The following is a 23508-nucleotide window of genomic DNA, read 5'->3' as shown; positions in this document are numbered from 1 at the left end:
CATCAATTATGAAGAAATACAAAAGTTTCTTTCACCAAAACATCAAATCTAGTCTTTCATCTCAAATGTACTTTCTGTCAAATTGTAGCTGAATGTTCAGACTTTCTTTTTAAGAAAATCCTCCTCTACACCACTTCATCAGGAAGCTGGATTTTATATTTTTAATTCATTTATATCAAGTTGTAGACATTTGCTTTCAGTTTGAGTTTAAACAAGATAACTTTGATTTATTCATTTATTTGTATTTGAAATGGCATAAACAAATTAAGAAAAAACAAAATTAAGAGGTTATTTTAGTCCTTCAGACTGCAAAACTAAGAGGTTATTTAATCAACCGGTGTGTGCTCATTTGAAAATCACTGGAGACACACACATATATAAAACAACCCAGATTAAAAGAGAAATGCCACTTTTAACAACCTGGACCTCATTTCTGGCATAAAATACACTCAGTTACTCACCAATATAACATTGGTGTCAGTCCACGGTTCAAATGACGTGTTCAGTTCAAACCTGAGGCAAACATTTTTCTTCTACTACGGTGAATTACAACTTTTTGCGGTACACAGCACCAACTACTGGACAGGAGGAACCTAGCAGTTAATATTGACTCTGATTTTAAAATGCAGCTCTTTTCAGCCAGATGTGCAGTGCCGTGATATGTCAATCATCTATGTCCAATCAGATTTCAGGGTAGTCCAGTGCAACCCCGGCCTCCACTCTAGCTCCACCCATGCCAGGCAGTGTTCAACATTTGATATTTCCTGTTTCACTGTGGACTCAAAATTTGGCACTTCCTCTTGTAGTGTGAACTTGACACTAAGTTCGCATGAGATTCCATGGCATCTCGTCTGTCAATCCAGGAAGAGTTTGACATTTCCTGTTTCACGGTGGACTCAAAATCTGGCACTTCCTGTTTGGGACTCCCGTACCATGAGCGAGCTTTGTGCCACTGCACAGCGCTTCGCTCATATAAATTTTTTAGGTCCCATTTTGTGAGTGTGCAATGGCGCACCGAATGGTGACTGTGTGACAGTTGGATGCTATTTACACTCCCATCCAGTAAATGGCATTTTTCTATGCATTTTGTGTCAAAATGCAATGAACACCACCATCTACTGGATGGGAGTGTCAGTAGCATCCATCTGTCACACGGTCGCTGCCTGAATCACACTTAACAAACAGAATTTTCAGTTTTGCAAATGGCTTCTTTTTTTTTTACAAATGAAAAGATTATCTTGTAAAACCAACACACAAGTTACAGTAACTTGTGTGTTGTTTTTTTTTTTTTTTTACAAATAAATTTAACCAGCCAGTGATGAGGAGGCTCATTTTCCCATAATGCCTTTTGGCATCTGTGAGTTTTAATTCTCAAACTTTCAGAATTAGTGCATTGCTTTAAAACTAAAAGCTATTTGTGATATTTTCACTTTGTAAAAATGACAGAGTTAACGATAATATCAATAAACCATCTGGAATTAGTTTTGCTTTTAAATCAAACCATAAGTCAAACCTGTTTTGCTGTTTATGCCTTTTGCCAGACATCAGGGGCTCTGTATGCTGTAATGCAAATGACTGTTCCTTACAGCAGTGGGCAGGGCGCACAAAGACAGAAGCTCTGACTCATTGTTTGTGTTGGGTTTGTGATCGCCTTTGATTCTACTCAGAAGCATCAGTGGTGCTTAAACTCAAAACTGGCTTGTCAGTAAATGACAGTGTACCAGAGTCAATACTAAAAGTTAGCGGTTACCTGTAGTTTCTGCTAATTTTTTTTTTTTTTTAATCATTTTATTGTTATAAAAGTTAACTTTTCAGTTAGCGGATTAGCGGTTATTGAAGCTAACTTTTTGGTTAGCTGTGCCCACCACTGGTTATTAATAAGGCCCGTGGTCCTTTCTGTGTGGCGTTTGCACATTCTCTCCATGTTTGTGTGGGTTCTCTTCAGATGCTCCGGCTTCCTTACATTTCCAAAGACTTGCAGGTTAGATGAATTGGTGATTCCAAATTAAGAATAGGTGTGAGTGTGTGTGTGTTTTGTCTGCCTCTATGTGTCAGCCCCGCAACAGACTAGGGGCCAATCCAGGGTGCACGCTGCTTCTTGCCCAATGACCACTGTGATCGACTCCTCCTCCCCATGACCCTCAGTTGGAATAAGTTGGTTCAGAAAATGGCTAGATAGGTGTCGCCATATTGGAAGTGTTTACTCAGACTAATTCCTGGACAACCGGGCAAAAAGGTGGGCCGTGGAGAAGTCCGTTTGTGACCTGGGTTAGACACACATCTTAGAACACATCCCCATCTTAGAGTTACCTAACAAGCTCAAGCTAACAGGTTTGGGTGTTTACTTAATGCATATTTTGGTTGACTGGGCAGCTGTTTTCATAACGGGTGGCTTGAATGTGGGCATTAAAAATTATGAGCTGCTTATTGCCTCAGTAACCATGGAATAACAGTGGAGCCAATGTCAACACTGTCTCAACTGCACCTATTTAGTTGAAGACCTCGACTTTTTGCATGAGCTGGCCCTGGTACAGGTGCAGACAATCTATCGCCCGTCACGGTAATAACTCTTTGCAGATTCATAAATAATGCATGTGAAATGTAGTATAGTGTCACCAACAGTTTTGGTGCAGTAAACATTTCTGATTAACAAATAACAGTTCAGTTTCTCCTCACACGTGTAATATTAATGCACCAAATTATCACAGAAATTCTTCACCTGCGGTGTGTAGCAGCAGTGAGTGTGGACATTGGTAACGAGGACGAGTTCCTGTTTCTGCATGTATGAGGGCAGGGTGATGTAGAGCAGCGTAAATATAAAACCCTGACTTCCTGCTGCCTCCTCCATTATGGCAGCAAGGGGGAAACCGAATCTGCTTGCTGGGCTGCATCACTACTGTCTCCCTCGTCACACTTCTTTCGTGCCTCCTATTTTTTATCTTTGACTTTTCCCTCACACTCTTCCTCTTCCCTAACGCCTCTGTCGTTCTTCAGCCGTTTTGCTGTCACTTTAATCGTCATCACACAGACCCTGGAAAATATAAACCATACTGTACGTTCCAGTCGGAATCCTTTACACGCTCCGCCGGGAGAACGGCAGAGATTGAAAAGAGAGCGAAGGGCAGGACCAGCAAGGGTGAGACATTACTGAGGAGGGGAAGCAATGTAAAAGAAAAAAAGGGGGCGCAGATGGTGAAGGCAGTATTTGTTTTCAGTTGTTAGTGTGCGTTATGGAATGTGATCATCCAAGTTCCTCTTTTTTTTTTTTTACCTTGACCTTGTGTGTGGAGGGTATTTTCCAGTCAGCAGAACGCTTTATCTCTGAGAGCAACAATCAATAAGGATAATTAATGATGCCCGCCGCAATGATAGCCTCAGCAGTCATTACCCGGCATTAATCCATGCAGTCAGAGGAGGGTCAAGGCTGGCCACATTGCTCACCTAGGGGCGGGGCGCAAATTAAAATAATCTACACACCAGCCGCTCTGTCAGGCCTTTTCTGATGCATTCACCTCCGCTGGACCATAATTAAAGATGGCCCATTGCTAGGTGGTGGGGCGCCAGGGGTGACAATCCACTGCAATGTCTCTTTAATATACAACACTTAGCCTGGAGGATGACACTAACAGCAATCTGCAGGAACTCATCTCACCTGCAAGCGTGGGAGGGTGGATTTTTTTTTTTTCCCTAGCTATGCCGGGACATAAATCAAATGCACAACATGCAATTTTCTAATAACGCAGCACCATCAGAAATGTGATTTAGCAGTAAATATAATTTAGTCTGGGTGTGAAACATATCAAGTGGATGTATTATCTTTGCAGTAATGTCACGCTTAGAGAATAAAATATCTCAAAGACACATTTTAACAGGTGATTTTAGCAGAACTGAACACAGCAGAATTGTATATTGTCTTAATATAAGATATAACATTAGATATGCAAAGAGAGATTATGCTAAAACGATGATGTTGTTTGCATCACATTCAACAATTTGCTGTGGAGATGCATTTAAAATTTGAGCAGCATCCACTAGAGCACGCAGAGTACCTCCAATGAGGGCCTGCAACTTCAATCTACTGTAAATGTGGATACACACCAAATGACATTTGTGGAAAACCATGTATGTCTAATATTTATGAAATGCACATTATGTATGCACATTATTTTTTGAGTTGCTAATAAATGAAGCCTATGTGGAAATGCCAACACCTGCAGTTCCTTGAATGGCAAGTTAAGAAAGGCTCCAAAAACAAGTCAATCTCCATAGATGGCCATGTTAAAATCCCAAACTTTACAGAAAAAAATAAACATATATGTACATTATGGTACAAAAAAGGCTTTAGTCTTTATAACTAGTTTCTTCCTTTATGTCAACTGTATGGCTGTGAATTTTTGTACAACTCATCTGTATAAGCTATTTTAAGAGATAAAGTTATGAATAATTAGGGGTGCGGTTGCTTTGCACCACAGCTAATATACCCGATCAACCTGCTATGAGATGCCACTACCAGTGGCTGCTAGCTGCTGTGGACTCAACCATGTTTGTCCCTTCTGATAATTTTATTACAAATATCTGTGGTAATGTGGTTTGTTGTGCGGTTAATTGCACAAATGTAGCAGTTTAGAAGTCTGTGCTCCAGTATTTCTGTTAAGTGAAATTTTAGTATTATTTAATTTGTATATTAGTGCCCCTCACTCGGGAACAAGACCCCGAGGTACTTGAACTCCTTCACTTGGGACAAGGCCATATTCCCTACCCGGAGTAGGCAATCCATTGGTTTCCTGCTGAGAACCATGGCCTCAGATTTAGAGGTGCTGATCCTCATCCCAGCTGGTTCACACTCAGCTGCGACCCGGTCAAGGAGGTCACCGGCAGATGAAGCCAGCAGGACCACATCATCTGCAAAAAGCAGTGATGAGACCCTGAGCCCACCAAAGAGGAAACCCTCCTCCCCCCAACTACGTCTCGATATCCCGTCCATGAATATCACAAACAGGATTGGTGACAAGGTGCAGCCCTGGCAGAGGCCAACCTCCACCGGAAACGAGTCCGACTTACTGCCGAGCACCCGAACACAGCTCTCGCTTTGTGAGTACAGAGATTGGATGGCCCTGAGAAGGGACCCCCTCACTCGATACTCCCGCAGCACCTCCCACAGTACACAGTACCTCCTGGGGTACCTGATCATATGCCTTCTCCAATTCCATAAAACACATGTAGACTGGGTGGGCATACTTCCAGGCACCCTACAGGATCCTTGTGAGAGTAAAGAGCTGGTTGGTTGTTCCACAACCAGGACAGAACCCACATTGTTCCTCTTCAATCAGAGGTTCAACTATCGTCTGAACCCTTCTTTCCAGCCACCTGGAAGGAGAAACAAAGGACAGAAACAAAAAGGCAGCCAGGCCCCCCCAGCCATATAACAAATATGCTTTTTTAAAACCTGCACCCAAGCTATCAGTTTTTTAAAGAATCGCTTCTACGCCCCATATCAATGTGCTTTAATCAGAACACCTATTGTTGTAATAAAATTGCAATAATTATTACAAAATAATTATTATCTGAAAAAGAACTGGTAGACATTCTGATGTTTATATTGTAGGAACACATCACTAATTACAGTACTAACCTTTATTACAGCAGTGGTTGAGTTCATTGTGTATTCACTCCTGCTATTTGAATTATTTTTACAAGCAATAGTGGCTTTTTCAGCCACCAGAATCTTGCAATTAGCACAAGGCTTCATAAACCGCTTTCACCGAAATGGCTGGCGTGTCCACCTGAACAAGCCCAGACATGTCCCACTGTACCAGCATTCTTTTATAAACTAATATATAAAAGAATAACTACAGATTAGAGGTGGGCAGCTCAATCCTAATATCGATAATATCAATACCAACACTGGTATTGATATTGAACGATCCTCATGTAAAAAGACTGATACTCAAGCTTTTTTCTCTCCCGCACGCACTGACTGCTGCGCACGCAGATTCATCAAAGTCTACACTCTGTAAGAGCAGCGATGCGCTGTGTCACACAACACGGAGCAGCGCGCCCTCCCCCCCTCTGGTCTTTTATTGTTGTGCCGTCACGTGACTCAGCGGCGCCAGTCAATTTTGTTGTGGTGTGTTAATTTTGTTGTATTGTGGTTTGCCAGCCCTCTACCTCAGGAGATTTTGTTTTAAGTTGTGTTGAGTGATTTTTTTTAAACAAAAATGTTGATTGTGATAATAAAGTATTTTGTTGTCATGTACAATGTTTGGCGAAATTCTATCCTAGGTCTTTTGGATCCTTTGGATCTATGAAGCTTAAATATGAAAAAGTATCAGTATTGGTATCGATATCGGCGATACTGGACCTGTATTTACTTGATATCGGATCAATACCAAAATTCCAGGTATCGCCCACCTCTACTACAAATTATGTTTTAAGATGCCAACATGGTCCAAAATAGGAGGTTCACTGGTTCTGACCTGCATCTATTACAATCCAAAACAGTGTTTCCCCGATAATAACTAGCACAGCCTGGCAAACAGACCAAAATTAATAATATTAATAATATTATTATTATTTTTAAGAATGCCACTGAACAATAGGGGCAAATATTCATGCATTTGAAAATCAATAATCACTTCAGTGCATCCCCAGCACTGAGGCTGTTCTAAAAGTAAGCAGAATGAAGGACAGTTGTTTTTTTGTTTTTTTTCTTGTTGCGCAGCACTACACAAGTGAGTCAAACAACTGTTCGTTATTTTTGTTATAGATGTGATTTGTTCTGAAGTCATTTTCACATGAAGCCATAATTTAACAGTATTGGAACTACTGTATGATTAAAATGTAATGCTGTAGAGTGAACCAGTGGACTTTTGTGCTGCTCTTCTTTAAGCCTGAAGTCACCTTTGATTCATGAAGTTTTTAATCCATGTTTTCATGCAGCAAATTTGAAAATGAAAATAGTCTTGATCAATCCAGATAATTATTAAGGGGGTGTAGGGAGGGGGCTCAAAACCAATTTTATCTACTGTTTGTATTTTCATGTGTTTGCTTTTTATTGATAATCATCTCCAAAATGCCACAATTCTATGAGTGTTTTCACAGACATTCTCCTGGTGCACATAACTGGTACTCATGGTGCTTGTGCATGCTATAATTAAATGATGCGCAGCAGAAAACACAAGGGAAGCACTTCATAAGAGGAAAGCCATGACAGATTGTAGGGTAAGTGTTTCCCTTTGCTGTGCATCAGTGATGTTTAGCACACACGAGCACCATGAGTACCAGTTATGTGCACCCCTGGTAACTATTATTTAGGCCAGACATATGTATACCTCTGTGATATATGTCACAGAAACACCCCCAAAAACATGGTATGCAAAGTGAAAACTGCTACATCATGCAGCAACCACAGGCAGGGTGGTGGCCAAGTGGTCAGTGAACCTACTTCCATAACAAAGTTTCCAGGGTTGTTGTGTCACAGATTATTACAAAAACTTAAACACAGCCAACAGGTCTCCTCTCATTGCCATCCTACTTCTGCACTGGGCTGTCCGCAGCCACAGCCTTACATAGTGGCGCTTACTGCCCTTGCAGGTAACCTCGGGTACTGCACCCATAGAACCTTCCAGATACCACAGGGTTCAAGACGATGCACAGCTCCTAAGCAAAAAGGATAAAGCCAAAAGACCAGACTTTGCATTGCAATACCACCTTAAATAAGGTGATTAAAATACACACAAAGTGTATTTTAACACATAAAGTGTATAAACTGTGTGTGTACGTGCCATTTTTGAAGTGTTCATGGGTTTTATATTTGCTGCTTGTTTTCAATGAGAGTAAAGTTTTGTTTTTTGTTTTGTTTTTGTTTGTTTTGGTTTGGGTTTTTTTTTGCTCGTTGCCTCCACGTTTCTGAGCACCTCGGGCTTTTTTGCTGTATGCACCTTGCAATCTGAGTTAGTTTTTTTCAGTGAGTGGCTCTGGGCTTGAAGAAAATTTTAAGGGAAACACTGCAAAAACTTCAAAGCTGAATAAGCTGTAATTTTTAACTAATGAACATTTTGCAAACCTTCTCACTCACTGACTCACTGACTCGTTGGCTCACCGACTCCAGTGTGCCCATGCTGGCTCTGCCATAGCGGGAATAGTAACAGCTATTAAAATAGCATTACAACACTGGACGTCTTCCCATCAAACAGTCTCTATTGCTGTTTGATTACCCGTCATTCTTTTCGGTACGCCGGCCAAAAACGATGTTGACGTGCAGCACTGCAGTAGCGCACACTGGCCTAAACTCCACATCAGAAACAGCAAGAGAGAGGGAGACAGAGAGAAAGCGCGGAGGAGTTTCAAGCACCCACCTTGTCAAGGACGTTTAGTATTTTGCGTTTGGAGCAGAAATTCAGCTTGATTCCGTAATTCATGGGTGACATTTTCATTGTATGTAAACTTTCAGGTAAAAATAGGAAAATGTGAGATTTAATTTCCCGTAATGTTTAAATTACTTTTTTTTTATTTTGCTTGGCCGCCTTCCAAACGTGGGGGAGCGGCGAGGGGTTAGAGATGAGATGTTTAAGCGGAGGTTGCTCTCGCTGCCAGCGGAGAAGTAGAGAGAATCTATAATAATGAAAAATGCATTTATCCTCAGCTGCCATGCCTCCTTTTCTCCCTTCTGAAAAAGATTGCAGTGAAAATGAACGTGTGCTGGTGAGACAGAATACGGCGTGTGTCAAATTCAACGTGCGTGAGCAAAGTGGAAAAAAAAACCCCATCAAAATCAAAAAACCCTGAAGTGTGCGGAGTTGGAACAGCACTTATAGCAAATGATGAGAAAAAGTCAAATTGCGAGCATTAAGAACACGGCTTGATCGTGATTGACAAGCGCTGGTTATATTTTACACCCACGTGCGATTACGCGGTCTTCATCTAGCCCCCACTCGCTCTCTAACCTTCAGCTCTGTTTGCTTAAAGTGAGGAGGCGCGCAGGCGCTGCACAGCGCGCTCATGTGATTTCTATCAAATCCTTCCCACCGACTTAACTTCTCCTGCTCCGAATTTTCATCTCATTAAACTTATTACTGGTCAGGAACACGCCGCGCCTTTCCAAAACATGCAACACCCACCCCTCAGGAATGTCAAGCGCACGCACGTGTAAGCGGATGAATTTAAAGAGGAACATGCAGCGAAATGGGGTTTCTGTGATGTCAGACTTCAGGGCCATGTGAGGACGATGATCTCAAAGACAGCATGATTTTAAAAACATGAAGACAAAATGTGGACAGAACAAACCAAAATGACATGTCTTTGCATGTCTCTCTGTCTGTCTCTCTATGCATTTCCCTGTGTCTGTCTCTGCCCGTCTTTCTATGTATCTCTCTATATCTATACATCTGTCTTTGTCTCTGCGTCACTGTGCCTGTGTCTGTCATTTTGTGTCTCTGTCTCTATTTGTATACTGTTTCTTTCAATCTTTGTCTCTGTTTTTACCTGTCTCTCACTATGCATCTCTTTGTCTTCATCTCTGCTTGTCTCCATCGCTGTCTCTCTTTGTATGTATCTGTCTTCTTCTCTGCTTCACTGTCTCTTTGTTTCTGTGCCACTTGTCTACTTATCGCTGGATTTCTGTGTCTCTCTTTGTCTTTGTCGCTGCCTGTCTCTGTCTTTGTATCCATTTCTCTGTATTGGTCTCTGCCTATGTAACAGAGGCCAGCAGGTGTCGCTGTGCAGATGTAGTGAGTAAACCTCACTCCCAACAGCTCAAAACAATTCTCTGGTCACAAGGCCAGAGTCCTGGGTTCAAACAGACAGACACTGTGAGACACAGACACAAAGGTCAGACAGACAGACACTGTGAGACAACAACACAAAGGTCAAAGAGGCAGACACTGTGAGACACAGACACAAAGGTCAAAGAGGCAGACACTGTGAGACACAGACACAAAGGTCAAACAGACAGACACTGTGAGACACAGACACAAAGGTCAGACAGACAGACACTGTGAGACACAGACACAAAGGTCAGACAGACAGACACTGTGAGACAACAACACAAAGGTCAAAGAGGCAGACACTGTGAGACACAGACACAAAGGTCAAAGAGGCAGACACTGTGAGACACAGACACAAAGGTCAGACAGACAGACACTGTGAGACAACAACACACAGGTCAAACAGACAGACACTGTGAGACACAGACACAAAGGTCAGACAGACACTGTGAGACAACAACACAAAGGTCAAAGAGGCAGACACTGTGAGACACAGACACAAAGGTCAAAGAGGCAGACACTGTGAGACACAGACACAAAGGTCAAACAGACAGACACTGTGAGACAATGACACAAAGGTCAGAGAGGCAGACACTGTGAGACACAGACACAAAGGTCAAAGAGGCAGACACTGTGAGACAAAGACACAAAGATCAAAGAGGCAGACACTGTGAGACAATGACACAAAGGTCAGAGAGGCAGACACTGTGAGACACAGACACAAAGGTCAAAGAGGCAGACACTGTGAGACAAAGACACAAAGATCAAAGAGGCAGACACTGTGAGACACAGACACAAAGGTCAGAGAGGCAGACACTGTGAGACACAGACACAAAGATCAAAGAGGCAGACACTGTGAGACACAGACACAAAGGTCAAAGAGGCAGACACTGTGAGACAATGACACAAAGGTCAGAGAGGCAGACACTGTGAGACACAGACACAAAGATCAAAGAGGCAGACACTGTGAGACACAGACACAAAGGTCAAAGAGGCAGACACTGTGAGACACAGACACAAAGATCAAAGAGGCAGACACTGTGAGACACAGACACAAAGGTCAAAGAGGCAGACACTGTGAGACACAGACACAAAGATCAAAGAGGCAGACACTGTGAGACACAGACACAAAGATCAAAGAGGCAGACACTGTGAGACACAGACACAAAGATCAAAGAGGCAGACACTGTGAGACAAAGACACAAAGGTCAAAGAGGCAGACACTGTGAGACAAAGACACAAAGATCAAAGAGGCAGACACTGTGAGACAATGACACAAAGGTCAAAGAGGCAGACACTGTGAGACACAGACACAAAGGTCAAAGAGGCAGACACTGTGAGACAAAGACACAAAGATCAAAGAGGCAGACACTGTGAGACAATGACACAAAGGTCAGAGAGGCAGACACTGTGAGACACAGACACAAAGGTCAAAGAGGCAGACACTGTGAGACAATGACACAAAGATCAAAGAGGCAGACACTGTGAGACAAAGACACAAAGGTCAAACAGACAGACACTGTGAGACACAGACACAAAGGTCAGAGAGGCAGACACTGTGAGACACAGACACAAAGGTCAGAGAGGCAGACACTGTGAGACACAGACACAATGTTCAGAGAGGCGAACACTGTGAGACACAGACACAAAGTTCAGACAGACAGACACTGTGAGACACAGACACAAAGGTCAGAGAGGCAGACACTGTGAGACACAGACACAAAGGTCAGAGAGGCAGACACTACGAGACACAGACACAAAGGTCAGAGAGGCAGATACTACGAGACACAGACACAAAGTTCAGAGAGACGAACACTGTGAGACACAGACACAAAGGTCAGAGAGGCGAACACTGTGAGACACAGACACAAAGTTCAGACAGACAGACATTGTGAGACACAGACACAAAGGTCAGAGAGGCAGACACTACGAGACACAGACACAAAGTTCAGACAGACACTGTGAGACACAGACACAAAGGTCAGAAAGACAGACACTGTGAGACACAGACACAAAGGTCAGAAAGACAGACACTATGAGACACAGACACAAAGTTCAGACAGACAGACACTGTGAGACAATGACACAAAGCTCAAAGAGGCAGACACTGTGAGACAAAGACACAAAGGTCAAACAGACAGACACTGTGAGACACAGACACAAAGGTCAGAAAGACAGACACTATGAGACAAAGACACAAAGGTCAAACAGACAGACACTGTGAGACACAGACACAAAGGTCAGAAAGACAGACACTATGAGACAAAGACACAAAGGTCAGAGAGGTAGACACTGTGAGACACAGACACAAAGGTCAAAGAGGCAGACACTGTGAGACAATGACACAAAGATCAAAGAGGCAGACACTGTGAGACAAAGACACAAAGGTCAAACAGACAGACACTGTGAGACACAGACACAAAGGTCAGAGAGGCAGACACTGTGAGACACAGACACAAAGGTCAGAGAGGCGAACACTGTGAGACACATACACAAAGTTCAGACAGACAGACACTGTGAGACACAGACACAAAGGTCAGAGAGGCAGACACTGTGAGACACAGACACAAAGGTCAGAGAGGCAGACACTGTGAGACAAAGACACAAAGGTCAAACAGACAGACACTGTGAGACACAGACACAAAGGTCAGAAAGACAGACACTATGAGACAAAGACACAAAGGTCAAACAGACACTGTGAGACACAGACACAAAGGTCAGAAAGACAGACACTATGAGACAAAGACACAAAGGTCAGAGAGGCAGACACTGTGAGACACAGACACAAAGGTCAAAGAGGCAGACACTGTGAGACAATGACACAAAGATCAAAGAGGCAGACACTGTGAGACAAAGACACAAAGGTCAAACAGACAGACACTGTGAGACACAGACACAAAGGTCAGAGAGGCAGACACTGTGAGACACAGACACAAAGGTCAGAGAGGCGAACACTGTGAGACACATACACAAAGTTCAGACAGACAGACACTGTGAGACACAGACACAAAGGTCAGAGAGGCAGACACTACGAGACACAGACACAAAGTTCAGAGAGGCGAACACTGTGAGACACAGACACAAAGGTCAGAGAGGCGAACACTGTGAGACACAGAGGTCAGAAAGACAGACACTGTGAGACACAGACACAAAGGTCAGAAAGACAGACACTATGAGACACAGACACAAAGTTCAGACAGACAGACACTGTGAGACAATGACACAAAGCTCAAAGAGGCAGACACTGTGAGACAAAGACACAAAGGTCAAACAGACAGACACTGTGAGACACAGACACAAAGGTCAGAAAGACAGACACTATGAGACAAAGACACAAAGGTCAGACAGACAGACACTGTGAGACACAGAGGTCAGAAAGACAGACACTGTGAGACACAGACACAAAGGTCAGAAAGACAGACACTATGAGACACAGACACAAAGGTCAGAGAGGCAGACACTGTGAGACAAAGACACAAAGGTCAGAGAGGCAGACACTGTGAGACAAAGACACAAAGGTCAGAGAGGTGGACACTGTGAGACAAAGACACAAAGTTCAGACAGACAGACACGGTGAGACACAGACACAAAGTTCAGACAGACAGACACGGTGAGACACAGACACAAAGGTCAGAAAGACAGACACTGTGAGACAATGACACAAAGGTCAGAGAGGCAGACACTGTGAGACACAGACACAAAGTTCAGACAGACAGACACTGTGAGACAAAGACACAAAGGTCAGAGAGGCAGACACTGTGAGACAAAGACACAAAGGTCAGAGAGGTGGACACTGTGAGACAAAGACACAAAGTTCAGACAGACAGACACGGTGAGACACAGACACAAAGTTCAGACAGACAGACACTGTGAGACACAGACACAAAGGTCAGAAAGACAGACACTGTGAGACAATGACACAAAGGTCAGAGAGGCAGACACTGTGAGACACAGACACAAAGTTCAGACAGACAGACACTGTGAGACACAGACACAATGGTCAGAGAGGCAGACACTACGAGACACAGACACAAAGTTCAGACAGACACTGTGAGACACAGACACAAAGGTCAGAAAGACAGACACTGTGAGACACAGAGGTCAGAAAGACAGACACTGTGAGACACAGACACAAAGGTCAGAAAGACAGACACTATGAGACACAGACACAAAGTTCAGACAGACAGACACTGTGAGACAAAGACACAAAGGTCAAACAGACAGACACTATGAGACAAAGACACAAAGGTCAGAAAGACAGACACTGTGAGACACAGACACAAAGTTCAGACAGACAGACACTGTGAGACACAGACACAAAGTTCAGACAGACAGACACTGTGAGACAAAGACACAAAGGTCAAACAGACAGACACTGTGAGACACAGACACAAAGTTCAGACAGACAGACACTGTGAGACACAGACACAAAGTTCAGACAGACAGACACTGTGAGACAAAGACACAAAGGTCAAACAGACAGACACTGTGAGACACAGACACAAAGGTCAGAAAGACAGACACTATGAGACAAAGACACAAAGGTCAGAGAGGCGGACACTGTGAGACAAAGACACAAAGGTCAAACAGACAGACACTGTGAGACAAAGACACAAAGGTCAGAAAGACAGACACTGTGAGACAAAGACACAAAGGTCAGAGAGGCAGACACTGTGAGACAAAGACACAACGTTCAGACAGACAGACACAACGTTCAGACAGACACTGTGAGACACAGACACAAAGGTCAGAGAGGCAGACACTATGAGACAAAGACACAAAGGTCAGAGAGGCGAACACTGTGAGACACAGACACAAAGTTCAGACAGACACTGTGAGACAAAGACACAAAGTTCAGACAGACAGACAGACAGACACTGAGACGAGACACAAAGGTCAAAGAGACAGACACTGTGAGACACAGACCATAACAGGTTTTCACCCTGAGATAAACTGGAGTAAATCCCTACCGCCCCCTACAGGTCAGTGTAGTGCTGCAAACCAGACCAACTTGTATGACATCATCGGGCACAACGTATTTTACAGATAATGACTGCAAACGGCCACATTATCCTTGAATTTTTGCACGGCTCCCGTTTAGTAAATGATGTGTTTACGTTCAGCAGAAGGGCCGCGGTCGGCTGCTGATTAATTTCAGAGAAACCAGCAGTTGAGATAAATGTTTTACGTGCTGTAAACAGTGGCGACCATCTTCAGGAACACGGCAGGCACGTAGAACATTTTCCCAACAGGCGCTCTTGTCACCATGACATTTAATTTTTAAAGTACTTTCACATCGCTGCTGATTTAGACCAGAAAATTAAGCACAAGAAAAGGCATAAATCACTTCCTTACCGCCTAATACACCGTTTTTAATCGTCTCATTTTCCACCTATATGCACAGCATGCCGAGTGCACAAATGAATTTACCCGAGTGCTTCCACGCTGCATTAAATCCCCCAAAACACATTTATTTAATGTATAATTTATTACTGACTTGGGCCTCTTTTGAAAAATGTAACTGTGCTTTATTTTCTCAACTGATCGCTCTGCTAACAGCATTTTACCATTTTCCTTCCTTATTTCTGCCCAATAATGTAAGGAAGAATTACATGTGTGTATAAAAGTCTGTCAGTCATTTAAAATTAATTCTCTGAGGCTTCTGATGATGTGAAAGCTGATCTTCAAACAAGCACCACTATTAGGGGGAATTTGCTTATAGAAAAATGGCTGCTTCTGCTTCGTGTGTGTGTGCGTGTTTCTTTCCATCTGCTTGTTTCCTATTTTCAAACTTCTTTTCAGATGTTGTCACTATGAAGAAGATTGTAACAGCTGCAGAAAGGTTTTCTTGTTCTTCACATATTGAGAATGTTGTGGAGCACATACAGTGAGGCAAACAAGTATTTGATCCACTGTCAATTTTGCAAGTTTTACCACCTACAATGAATGGAGAGGTCAGAAATGTTTTAGCGTAGGTAGAAGATTGTTTGCCAAAATCTTGTGATGCATGATCCATCCTCCCTTCAATATGGTGCAGTCGTCCTGTCCCCTCTGTAGAAAAGCACCCCCAAAGTATGATGTTTCCACCCCCATGCTTCACGGTTGAGACAGTGTTCTTGGGGTGAGTGGAGTTGATACCAAAAAGCTCTATTTTGGTCTCATCTGACCACATGACCTTCTCCCATGCCTCCTCTGGATCATCCAGATGGTCACTGGTGAACTTCAAATGGGCCTGGACATGTGCTGGCTTGAGCAGGGGAACCTTGCTGCCCTGCAGGATTTTAAATCATGACAGCGTTGTGTGTTACTAATGTAATCTTTGTGACTTTGGTCCCAGCTCTCTTCAGGTCATTGACCAGGTAGTTCTGAGCTTTCTCAGAATCATCCTTACCCCACGAAGTGAGATCTTGCATGGTGTCCCAGACCGAGGAAGAGGATCTTATGTTTCTTCCATTTTCTACTAATTACACCAGCAGTTGTTGTTCTCACCTCTTGTCCTGTAGTCCATCCCAGCCTTGTGCAGGTCTACAGTTTTGTCCCTGGTGTCCTTAGACAGCTCTTTGGTCTTGGCTATGGTGGACAGGTTGGAGTGTGATTGATTGAGTGTGTGAACAGGTGTCTTTTATACAGCTAACGAGTTCAAACAGGTGCAATTAATACAGGTAAAGAGTGCAGAATAAGAGGGCTTCTTAAAGAAAAATTAACAGGTCTGTGAGAGAGAATTCTTGCTGATTGGTAGGGGGTCAAATACATATTTCATGCAATAAAATGTAAATTAATTATTTAAAAATCATACAATGTGATTTTCTGAATTTTTTTTTTTTAGATTCTGTCTCTCACAGTTGAAGTGTACCTGCGATAAAAAATTACAGACGTCTCCATTCTTTGTAGGTGGGAAAATTTGCAAAATCGACAGTGGATCAAATACTTATTTATCTCATTGGGCTTCATGTATCAACGTTCCGTATGGCGATATTTGAGCGTATATGGGGTGTACGCCAAAACGGCTGCGCTACTTGGCATTTATCAATGTGGTCGTTGGCGTACGCTGCGCTGAAAATATACACCAGGTCGAGAGGTGGTGCAAATTATACACCAAAATGAACCAGCGCTGGAATCCACATAAAAATGAAGATGATCAACATGATAAACAGTGCCATTATACAAATCAATGCATATGTTACATAAATAACACTTTCCTGATATTACTACATAATAATCAATACAAATCCCGCTGTTGCGGGATTGTTATGGAGCACGATCCGTGGCTACAGCGCTGACAGGAAGGAAAGCGCTGCTCGCCTTTTTCTCCAGACTTCGAGCCTGGAGCCAGAGCAGCGCTGAGCTTAACTTCATGTGGTGTGATCGTTTTAGACTATGAAATTGATAATAACAACTGTAGTTTCGTCATTCCCTTAATTCGCCCGTGCTGCAACCAGGTTTTGTCATCTCCATTCGGTTGTCACAATAAAATAAATACAGAAATACATTTTAAGAATAAAGAAATCTGACAGATTAGGCTTGTCTTATTAATTGAGTGAGCAAATATCCACATGTCAAGAATTATTGACATGTGAAAAGAGAATACAGTGGTCCCTCGCTATAACGCCGTTCACCTGTCGTGGCCTCGGAGTCTCGCGGAGTATTTAGTCCAATTTTGCATGCCTTTTTTTTTACAGTGTTCTGTGTTCTGCGTATCTGTTTATAAGAATCTTGTCGCCCAGAAGAGAAAAGAGCGCCAACAACTACTCATAACTGTGTTTGTCACACGGAAACAGACACCTGCAGCCAGGTGTGAGTGGGAAAAGGCGCAGCGCCAGGACGCAGAGGCCCGATCTGTGAAATACTGGTCAGTCACTATTAATAATTTCTTATGTGTCCAACCTCGTTTGTTGATCGTTAAAATTAATTTGTTAGTTCTATAAGCCATCATAATTATTTATAGGAAAACGTTCTATTTTTATTTCTCAAACAAATGTTTGGGCCTGAAAACAGGTTGGTCTTATTTTTCTACTAAGGTTTGAACTTTGAGAGTGTTTACACACGAGAGAAAAGTGAGAAAATGTTAATGCCTGTTTGAGAAAGTGTATAAAGTGTGTAGTGAGGGGTTTTACAGCTTTGAAACGTCTATAATAATTATAAAAAATAACGCTGACTACGTCGCAGACTTCACTTTTTGCAGACTATTTTTAGAACGTAACTCCCACGATAAACAAGGGACCACTGTAACACTTTATTGATTATATACTACAAAACAATTAATACGACGGCTGGTTTTGATGCTCTATTGACACGCGTTGTGATTGGTGGAGTTCTTTTTCATTGCCGTCTTCCCGGCTTCCATGTCGTAAAATGAGGGTGTGTCTGAAACGGAGTCTGAATATTTATGGGCGTGTTTATTATAATTACGATTGTTTTCACCCGCCGCATTTATCAAGATCACGTCAGGTGTACGCCGGAAATGGGCAGGTGCGCACTGCTTGATACATGTCACAGCAACTTTGGTGTATTTCAAGTTTACGTCGTAAATTTACGCCACAAGTGCGCAACATTGATACATGAGGCCCATTGTGTGTATTTTATTTCAAGGTAAAAAGTGAAAATATTGACTTTAATTCATAACAGAGCTTCGTGATGTCACAAGTAATTTCCCATAAGGGCAAGACACCCAACTGCAAAGGCACCTTGACACATGCACAAATTTGATCCCGCAAACTCATCATAAACTGTTGGAAACTGTGCGTGAACCATGCGCGGCCACGTGTCAGTGCCCAAAGAAAATTTTTAAATGTTTAAAAATTTTGACATGCAGTAATTTTGTCACTTGTGTGAACTAGTTGTGAACATTGTGCAACCTATTCGAAAACACTGCGTGTCACCCTGTGTTAATGCGTGTTATTGCGTGTTATTGCATGTTATTGCATCTTATTGCAGGCAGGGCATCTGAACGATTATAACGAGATGTTACAAACATAACTTTACAGATAACATTATCTAACTCATGAGAAGGAATGAAAATGCAACTGTTTTACCAATCCATTACATTGTATATACAGTGGTCCCTCGCTATAACGCGGTTCACCTTTCGCAGCCTTGCAGTTTCGCGGATTTTTCTTAGTCCAATTTTGCATGCTTTTTTTTTTTTTTTTTTTTTTTTACAGCGCATTGTGTTCTGCGTCCTCATCAAGCAGGCCGGTCACGGCAGCGCGAAGGCAGAGCACGTGCATTGTGTTCTGCGTGTCTGTTTATAAGAATCTTCTCGCCCAGAAGAAAAAAGAGCGCTAACAACTACCCATAACTGTGTTCTTCACTCGGAAAAAGACACTTGCACTGAGGTGTGACTCAGTGGAAAAAGGCGCGACAGCGGCGTGGCGCCACGACAGAGAGGCGCGGTCAGAGGAACTGTGAAATACTGGTCAGTCACTATTAATAATTTCTTATGTGTCCAACCTCGTAGGTTGATCGTTAAAATTAAATTCTTTAGTTCTAAAAGCCATCATAATTATTTATAGGAAAACGTTCTATTTTTATTTCTCAAACAAATGTTTGGGCTTGAAAACAGGTTGGTCTTATTTTTCTACTAAGGTTTGAACTTTGAGAGTGTTTACACACGAGAGAAAAGTGAGAAAATGTTCATGGCTGTTTGAGAAAAGTGTATAAATTGTGTAATGAGGGGTTTTACAGCCTTAAAACGTCTATAATGTAAAAAATAACGCTGACTATTTTGCGGATTTCATTTATTGTGGGCTATTTTTAGAATGTAATTCCCACGATAAACGAGGGACCACTGTATTATAAATAATTACCTTTGAAACAAGATTCCAAATGCATTCTCCACTGCGCGACGCACATGACAATCTGTGGTTGTAGATCATTTCTCTGTGATTCTGGCAGTGATGAGAGAATGGTTTCAACAGCCAAGGTCTGAAAGCAAATGTGTCATCGACTACGAAATAATTATTTTGTATTGCATGACGTGAAGCGGGGCAAAGCGGGACGCATTGGCCTGACAAATCGCACGGCAGTGCAAGGATCAAATTCGTGCAAGTGTCAAGGTGGCTTAAGTTGATCTTATTTTTGCCAAAAGCTCAGCTCTCTAATGCATAAACAGTCAATACCTGATGTCAGGATGAAGCACTCAGAGGTCACAAAATGGATATAAAGAGGACTTGTGACTTTCCCAGAAAGACATGTCAGCATTGATTAATAGTCTCTGGTCCCCTCCTCTCCTGGTGTAATGATGAGGTGTTTAGCAGGCTGACTTTGTTAAATAGGTGGCTGGTACAGTTTTGTAGACAGCAAGGCTTTAGCTTTATTGATAACCGGCCTTTGTTTTGGGGCCGCCGTGATTTGCTGATGCCGGGTGGCCATCATCCTACTGTGGAAGGCGCTGCCAACTGTCTGCGAACATAGATAGAGGGTAACATTAGGATTTTACAGGAGGCCACAGCGCAGGGGATTAGAGACCCTGCAAGGCTTATGACAAATGTGGGTCTGGAATCCACTAGCTTAGTGGGGAATTTAGTGCAGAAAACCCACTGTGTTGATAGTGGAAGTATTCCACCTTGCATGGCGTGATGCTATAAGCACTATAAGCATGCACTACTGGCTACAAAGCAGACCTATTACTCTGATTTGTTCAACAAAAACAAGTATAACACAAAGTTCTTGTTCAACACAGTGGCAACACTTATTCATGGACAACCATCTGTAAGTTGCTCTCCCTTTTCAGCACAGGATTTCTTGGATTACTTCAAGAAGAAAATAGAAGCCATTAGGTTGAGCATATCCCAGCATGCCTTAACCCAGCCACTACACCCTGCTATTGAGGTGGGTGCTACCATTGAGGTATTACCTAGATTTACAGAATTTAATAGTATGTCACTCGGCATGCTGACGAAACTCGTAACGTCTACAAAAAGCACAACCTGCTTATTTGATCCTGTACCAACAAAACTGTTTAAGGACCTGTGGTCCACTCTTGGGCAACTGTGCTGGAAATTATTAATCTGTCATTAACTTCTGGATCTGTTCCTAAATGTTTAATATCTGCAGTGATTAAACCATTACTTAAGAAATCTAATCTTGACCCTAGTGTATTGCAAATTATAGGCTGATATCAAATGTATCATTTTGCTAGGCTGGAAAATCATTTTGGGATTACTGGAAGTGCCCTTGCGTGGTTGATGTCATGCCTGTCTAGTCGTTCTCACTGTGTTTTGTACAATAACACTCTCTAACCTTAGTGACATGAAGTTTGGGGTTCCACAGTGATCCGTCTTAGGCCCCCTGCTTTTTTTCCCTTTATATAGCAGCCCTTGGGCATATACTGCAGCGTTTTGGGATTGCCTTTCACTGTTATGCTGAGGATACTCAATTGTACATGCCGATAACTGCTGGTAATATCGTCCACATAAAATCCTTAGAAGATTCCCTTGCATCAGTGAGTGGCTGGATGTCTAGAAACTTCCTACTTTTAAACTATGATAACACTGAAATAACGGTTCTTGGTCCACTGAGACATCGGCATCAATTTGACCAGCTAGCACTTAGCCTAGGCTCGTGTGTCATACATCATACTGACAAAGTGAGGAACCTTGGGGTAATTTTTGATCCTAAGTTGTCCTTTGACCTCCATATTAGAGATATTTCGAGGACTGCTTTCTTCTATCTGCGAAATATGGCGAAGATTTGTCCCATCTTGTCTATGGCTGATGCTGAGATCCTGATTCATGCATTTGTCTCTTCTAGATTCGATTATTGCAGTGTTCTATTTTCTGGTATACTGCAGTCCAGCATTAGGGGTCTCCAATTGGTTCTAAATCCTGCTGTCAGACTTTTGACAAGAAGCAGAAAGTTCAACTACATTACACCCACTTTGGCATCTCTTCGTTGGCTTCCTGTCTCAGTGAGATTGGATTTTAAGGTTCTGCTACTAGTCTATAAAATTGTTCACGAACTGGCATCTCCCTACCTAGCTGATCTAATTAAACCCAACATACTGGCCCGGGCTTTGCGTTCACAGGATGCAGGACTACTTTGTGTCGCTAGGGTGAATAAAAAGTCTGCGGGTCACAGAGCTTTCTCTTATCATGACCCTGTTCTGTGGAATGATCTCCCTGCGTCAATAAAACAGTCAGATTCTGTAGAGACTTTCAAGTCCAGACTTAAGACGCACTTATTTTCTCTTTCGTGTGGCCACCATATTGGCATATTACGTTACTATGCTTTTTACTTTTTTACTCTTTTATTGTGCTTTTTAAAAAATATTTTACTGTTTTTGTTTTAATCTTTTAATTCATTTTATTTTGTTTGTTTGTTTTGTGTGAAGCGCCTTGAGGCGACTCTATTATGATTTGGCGCTATATAAAATGAATAAAATTGAATTGAATTGGCATTGCTGCACATGTGAGCACCTTTTCTTGCCATCGACCGGGCAATGTGTGACATTTATAGATGCAATTTTTTAAAACTATATATATATTTGACAGGCAGATCTTTGACCTCCTAGTATTAATGTATGAAAATTTCGATTTTGAGAATTTTACAGTTCTTGAGTTTTAGGATGCAGAGGATTTTGCAGTATGGATGGACAGAAGGACAGCAACTTACAGTTGTGAATAAGTAAATGGGATCTTTCTGTTTGAAATCTCTTACATTATTCAAGAAATGGAAGTAAGAGGTAAAAGTATAAGGTTTGAGGATCAACACCAGTATTTGCTCAACTTTTTCTTGACTCCACAAACTGTCATCATCACCCGTAACCAACATTTTGAATTTCAGCATCCACAGACAGAAACAGACTGTGGATGCCATCCATCCATTTTTTTTTTTTTTGGCAGAGTTACAGTCCTGCTCAGAATTATTACATCCCTGAATTTCAAGAACAGAATTTAAAATATGTTTTGGAAATCAAAACAAATCACCCAATTTTCTATAATGGGAAAATATAACAACCTTTCCAGACTTATTTAACAACACCTGCTGTCATATAGTGAAATACTCGTACAACTAGTAAAATGTACCAGTGACAAAATGACTGACTCCTTGTTATGACTTTATAGTAAACTATCACTTTTACAGCATTTTCTTGAGGCAGTTCATCAGAAGGATACATGAATATTTCCAACGACATGTATGCCAGAGATTAAAGAATACAAACAGGATGTCTATGAAAATGTGATATATTTTGATATACATATAAATATAACACATATTCTGATTACAGAAAATTGATTTATTTGGATAAATTTCTGAACATGTTTTAAAATACACTTTGACTAGGATGGCACTCATGCTTTCTGCCAGATCACTTTATTTAATTGTTAGCAGTATTACTCAAAAACTAATAGACCAATTTTCACTCAACCTGGTGATAAGGTTGAGTCACGCCTGAAGTAGAAACAATTAAATTTTGTGATGGATCCACAAAAAGCACAGCCAGAAATAAAAAAAAAAAACAAAAAAACATTTTGTTCGCATTGTTCTCAAAGCTTGGTGAAGAGGTTGTCTATTGCCTGGAGTAGAATCTATTAAATGATTTTTGGGGTCACATGAAGGTTTATGGGATAGAAAAAACAAATCTATGATTCAAATTCATTTTGATGTCTATTTTTGTCAGATATTCTCATCTTTGTGCATTTTTTTTCGCACTCTGGCAATCAATAAAAATGCAAAAAGGAAAACTCTTCTGTAGCAGAGTTAAGTGAACAACATTCATTATTCGTATTTGTAATGACCTTCT

The sequence above is a fragment of the Thalassophryne amazonica genome, chromosome 4 (genome assembly GCF_902500255.1).
Source record: "Thalassophryne amazonica chromosome 4, fThaAma1.1, whole genome shotgun sequence".
Lineage (NCBI taxonomy): Eukaryota > Metazoa > Chordata > Actinopteri > Batrachoidiformes > Batrachoididae > Thalassophryne > Thalassophryne amazonica.
Note: the sequence above shows the minus strand (reverse complement) of the source record.